General features: G+C 47.2%; 1 long non-coding RNA gene across 1 annotated transcript; it reads left to right on the top strand.

The window, feature by feature from the left end:
* The first annotated feature begins 2,129 nt into the window (after positions 1 to 2,129).
* Positions 2,130 to 5,778, top strand: LOC128819885 (uncharacterized). Its single transcript, XR_008440778.1, has 3 exons — positions 2,130 to 2,371; positions 3,563 to 3,814; positions 5,667 to 5,778. It is a non-coding gene; the product is annotated as an uncharacterized LOC128819885 (long non-coding RNA).
* The last annotated feature ends 454 nt before the right edge of the window (positions 5,779 to 6,232 follow it).

Here is a 6,232-nt window from a genome sequence, read left to right as displayed (position 1 = left end):
TCCTGACTTTTTATCTTCCCTCTGGGGGCATGTACCTGGCACTGCCTGCACAGAGAGGTCCCACTAAGAGCCAGCTCTCACCTAAAGAACAATATCATGGTCCTGATCTATTCATGACACCAATATGCCCACGTTGCTCTTATCAGACCCAACAAAGAATTATCTTATACATTGGGGAAGAAGATTTCCGAAAGGTGAGTCCTATTTTTCAGCTCAAGACTTCAGTGCTCAGCAGATGTGCTTGGTGGAACAGGAATTTAGGCAAAAAAACACTTGCTTCTCACTAAAAAAGAAGTATTTTATTTTTGGGAAAGGTCCAGTGTCACTTTGTGACTGGCTGTGGGTGATGCATAACTCAAGCACACTGGAAAACCAGTCTGGTTTGCACCAAGGGACAAAAATGTGCATTACAGCTGAGGACTTTCCATCCATATTTCCTTTCTGCCAGGCCCAGCCATGGAAGCTTGTTCAGCTGAGAGGGAGAGTGATAGAGCAGCTTTGATGAGTGTCTGGCATCCAGTCAGGGCCAACACACTACAACATGCTGCAGTGATGCTCCAGATACAACCTGCACTCAGCAAAAGTCTATAATAAACACCACTGCAAGGCAATCCCTCTAATTTCAGGGAGAGTCTTCTCAGAGAAAGCAAAAAAATTAAAATCTAGAGATGCATGAAGATATCCACAGACTAAGATGACACTTGGATCAGGTCCTGTGTTATGTTCTATTGGCTGGAGCAGAGATCCAGCTGTGCTGTGGGATGTCCAGACCCCCAGGTGAGGAACTTCTGAAAGTCACTGAGTGCCATGAGCTGCTGAGCAGCATCTGAGAGCTATAAAAAAAGTTACCAAGCCTCTTAAACTCTCTTCTTTCTTCCTTTTCTGGATGATAAGAAACTTTTTGGGGGACTGAACCGACCTTGTACTTCCTTCCCTTATCCTTCCACTCTCGTGCCCTTCCCTGGGTTTGGTACCAATCTACAGTGACAGCACATCATTTAAGTGAGGGGAAGGGTGACATTTCCTAAGCACTGGGACTTTCTGAGGTTTGATAGAGATGACAAACTTCATCAGGATGAAGATCTGGGCTTTCTTGTGCATGACCCTAAAACAGGGAGCACAAGAGACTCACATCTTGGGCAGAGGGGACACCAAGGTGAAATTCTTACCTGGCACCAAGTCCCCAAATAGTCCCCACTGGTGTGACAGCCACCTCCTTGGTGAGCCCCAGGGTCTGCTGAGGGGGCTGAGATGTATGAACATCTCAAACAGGGGTCAGCTCAGGTGCTCAGGAGGATCTCAGCTGTGCTTCCTAGCAGATGATGCTCAAGAATTACCTTCTGACAGACATTGAGTTGGAGCTGTAATCCAAAATCTGTCACTGCTACAGAAACTGCTGTACAGGGGAAAAAAATCTCATGTGGCTCTTACCCTTTAGCACTTTGGCTTTATCTTCACAGTAACTTGCCTTGCTGCTAATATGGATTAGATTAACACTGACAAGGAACATGATGGAGTCTAAACATGTCAGGCAGCTGGAGAGCTGCTCTGATGATGTTTAAACCAACCAGCACATTTTGGGAGGGATGTTGGTTTTGGTTTAGTGTGGAGGACAGGGCCAACCCAAGGCAATGGGACTAAGGGGGACCTGACAGATTTTATAGGCATCTTTGCCTATATCTGTATTTTTTCCATGCATTTATACGCCCTTAAAACCTGCAGCTGAAGTGGGAAATTCCTAGAAATACCTCTTCCCTTTTAAGGTACCCTCTGTCTGCAGGGTCACATCATCAACTGGAGTACATGGAGCTACTCTGAGAAACTCTACAGTGAGGGTGGGGAGGCTGCCCAGAAAAGCTGGGGCTGTCCCATCCCTGGAAGTGTCCAAGGCCAGGTTGGACAGGGCTTGGAGTAACCTGGGGTAGTGGAAGGTGTCCCTGCCCATAGCATGAGATTGGAATGAGATGACCTTTGAAGTCTCTTCCCACCCAAACCATTCCATGATTCTGTGGTTCCATTGCAGATGCAGCTTGGAGTCTTTGTGATGGCAGAGATTTGTGTGGAGTACCTAAGTTGTGCCAGCTGGATAACAAGGAGGAAGATTGATTACTCCTGTGGGGCATGAAAGGTGTCCTGGGCTCTTTGATGGGATCTGTCTATCCTACATTAGGTCAAAACACCTAAGGAATTTAAACAGTTGTTTTCAGAGGGAGTGACTGCAGTAACCAGCCTTACAGACTCAGCTGCCACTTCCCAGCTGCTGGAAGAGGTTTTCAGAGACAGTCAACTGAGTCTGGGGATTTGTCTGAACCACCATCTGAAAATTATTCAGTGCTTTCCTTGGACTTTGGCCACTACAGGCAAGATCCAGGTTGGCACTGCTGCACTGCATTTTACATTGTTTTGGTGTCTGGCTACAGTCCGCTTTGAATAAGTGAAAGATGCAGCCCTGATCATATGTTGTAGTCATCTAGGTGTTGGCCAGGGGACAAAGGATTAGGACTGGCCTTGGAAGTGCTACTTTTTATCCCTTTTACTCTTCCTGTGCCAGGTGGCCTTGGTAAACTCACTCAACACTTCTTTTGCAGCATCTCATTCACAAGAGGAGCATTGCCTTACTCCATCTTTCCAAAATTTGTCCTCTTTCAGTGTTAGGCTTTATTATTGATGATATTTTTCCTGTGCTCAGGTAAAATACTAAAAGGTTACATCTTTTAAAGTACTAAAAGGTGTGAGGAACCTCTTCTCCTTGCGTTTATAACTTCTTGCATACTCAGGGATTGGTGTAATTTAAATAAAAAAGGGGGTTGGAGGAAAATTCCAACCTAATTACACATTACAATGGTGTTGTGCTGCTTCTGGGAGACCAGCCAGGCATTTGGAAAGAGGTTCAGCTCCCAGCGGGGATGAACTGACAGGACAAAGGAGAGAGGGCTGGAGAGTAATCGGACATAAAATACAACCGGAGGAGGGTGGCCCAGCTTCAGCCAGGAGCTGGCAATATTGCCCACACCAGGCAGCATGGACACAGCAGGCACGTGGCCAACCTCAGAGGTAAATCTGGGTCATGGTGGTTTGAATTCAGGTGCCCCAGGCTGCACCTTCACTGAAAGCCTGGCACCAGGAGCGCCCTCGAGTCACAGCTGAGCCTCTCACTTGCCATGGGCCACCTCAGAAGTTGTTTCAGTCACCCCAACACAGTTCCTAAGAGCTCTGCTCCCTTTGGAACACCTCAGATGTTGTTTCAAACAGTCATCCCAACACTGTGCCAAAGAGTTTTGCTCCCTCTGGAACACCTTGGAGAACCTTTCAAAGTGCCATCCTAACACAGTGCCCAAGACCTCTGGTTCCTCTCTCATCAATGCAGCAGCTCTGCATGTTCTGGCAGAACCTCACTCACTTCTGAGATGCTGTTAAAATCATCTCCCAGCTTATCCCTCTTGCACAAATCCCCAGGGCAGAGATAGGACTACAGGACCACCTTCCCCATATTTTCCCTATATCCACAAGGTTTCCCAGCTGCTGAGGATGGTTTATAGGCAATGTACTCATTCCCTTGCAGGTCTGGACTTCCTTGGCATACAAAGCACAGAAGAGGGGTGTCCTGGCAGCTGCGTTTTAAAGCTCTGCTTAAGTGACTGTGAAGGGCCAGATGGACTCCAGCCCTGAAGACCTGAGTGCCCTATTTAGTGGGGATGCAGTGAGTTTTGGTGTGCAGGCTGTCTCAGTATTATTCTCCAGCCCTGGTTAGGAGCACTCCATCCAGGCTGGATGTCCAGATCCATTCGGCCAACAGACTGCAGGAACAAGTCTGGTGAGCTGAACAATGAGGAGCCAACCCATTTCACCAGCCCTTCAGATGGTAACAATCCTTTCCAACCCACAAGCCCGTGAGCAGAAGAGGGGAAAGACTCCAGATTTTATCCTTAATTCTGAAAGTTATTCACACTACCCCTGTTACCCAGCATTAGGAAGGACAATGTTCCCTTATATGGTGAAGAAGAATTGGGGAATATCTGCAGTACATTCTCACATCTGTGCTCAGCTGAGCCTGGCAGCACATCCTTGGGAATGCAGAGGTTGGAACCGCCAAGAGCTGTGGAGCAAAATGCCTCCACCCTGCTGTGAAAAGGGGGGTGAGCAGATATGGGTGAACACACTCCAAAATGGGTCACGTTGAGCAACGCTGCTCCATGGGCCTGTGGTATCTGATCTGGGATGTTTTCCCCTGCAAGTCTGGAACCCAGTGGGAAAAGGAGACTTGCAAATGTGAAAACAACAAGAAGAAAACACTGCAGGGCCAACTCCTGGAGAAGTCACTAACATGGGGCACGTAGATCCTCAAAAGACCCAGAAGGAAACTGGTCCTTACTAAAATAGATGCAGGTTCCCCTAATGAAATCCTTCAACATCTTCTTGTCTGATACAAAGGTCAAGGTTTGAAATTGTGGAGGCTTAGGAGGAAGAAGGAAGGTTCGGAAAACTTCTCTAGGGAAAAATGGACAAGACCTTTGAGGAGATCCTTCCAGCAGATAGCATTAGGGATATAAAGAGGGAGATGTTGCCACATTTCTCTGCTGACGAAGAATTTTGGAGTTTTAAATACAATACCTCATGCATGAGACACATCTGAAGGGTTGCCCAGGCAGTTTTTGCCCAATTATTGACAAAGTTCTTCACCACGTTGATTTCTCACACCCAGATGTCCAACCCTCTTTCAGAAAGGATCAGCTATTCAGTAGAAGGGTTTAGGTTTTGCAGGACCTTTGTATGCACATTAAAAAGACCTAAGCATGTTTTTAAGTGCAGTCCACGAGTCTGAGAGTCCACTGGGACAGCAGAGAGGCTGAAAGAGACACACAGAGTTTCAGAACCCAGCAATGCTGCTCAGAAGCCCCCTCACCACCTCTGCCCCCAAGGATCTACAGATGCTCTGGAAATCAGAGCCTGTGTCAAGCTCCATATTTGAAAAACTAAACAGAGGCACTCTGATTTTCAAATGTGCCAAGCACTTTCAGTTCCTTTTTCTCCTAATGGCCTTTGTTGCTTTTTTAAAAGAAGAACACTTGAAAAAAACCTTTAACATGTAACTAGTGTTTGGGGAACATCCTGTTCCAGAACACAGCTCCACACATCAGAAAATGGTCTGATTTGCAGGAAAGACCTTTCCTCCCATAGAGCAGTTTTTGAAAGACAAGCATTTTAAAAGTATCTGGATTCAATAGTCTTTAAAACAAAACCTAATACCAGGCAGTAACCCATCCAATGTCACCCAGCACAAAAGCCCACCACCTCCACATGCTGGAAATCATGCAGCCCCAGGAAATCCTAAAGCCCTACTGTTGTGATGAAAGTACCCCAGCACTCTGATTTCCTCCTGCAGATTATATGAGATGTGTCTGGCAGCACACTGTGCCTTCTCCAGGTCAGCCCTGTTCTGGTTGTAAAAACTTTGTCCCTTTCTGCCAGCTCTGTAGCAAAATCATCCCAGTCCAAACACCTGGAGGGAAAACTGCTCTCCCTGTGTTGGGACAGAGGTGATAGGACAAGGGTGCAGAAGAAAAGTTGGGTGCTAGCTAATTAGGCTTTATTTATGAGCAGGTAATTAGGTGCAGCTGCAATGTATTCCTATTTCATGGATGTCCCTTAACTCTGTAATTCTCTAGGAACAGCCTTGAAGGATGATGGAGGAGGGAAAGCAACTCCAAGGCCCAGGAGTGAGCTAGCACAGGAAGGGAATTCTGAGACTGCCTGTGTACAACCCCTGTTCTGCAGCCTGGACTTTCAGGCTGTTGTTCAGACTCCAGGTATGGAGCTCTTGGGCACAGCAGCAAATAAAAAGTTCCTTTCACTGCCAGTGCCGTGGTGTGTGTGTGCACTGCAGGGTAGCCTGGGGCTCAGGGGTCCTGTGCTCTCCATCTCCTGAGCATGGCTGGGTGCAGCCACCAGCAGCTAACAACCTTCTCAAGAAAAGAACACTAGGGAGGAAATGGCATGGATTAAATGGGTTCAGGCAGGTTCCCCAACCTCTGGCTGTTTTCTTACCTGTTCTGCCTCCTCCTTGGTGGGGGGATGTCACATGTGTGATGTGTTCACTGCACACCCTCTGCTGCCACACCCAGCAAAATCCATTCCCTCTCCCTTCAAAGGCTCCCAACTCTTGTTTTTAAACCAAATTTCCTCTGGATCTGTCAGTTCTGTTACAATCAGAGAGGATGCCAGCAGTGATGCC

The sequence above is a fragment of the Vidua macroura genome, chromosome 1 (genome assembly GCF_024509145.1).
Source record: "Vidua macroura isolate BioBank_ID:100142 chromosome 1, ASM2450914v1, whole genome shotgun sequence".
Taxonomy (NCBI): Eukaryota; Metazoa; Chordata; class Aves; order Passeriformes; family Viduidae; genus Vidua; species Vidua macroura.
The sequence above is the reverse complement of the archived record's forward strand: the minus strand, read 5'-3'. Positions and strand labels throughout refer to the sequence as shown.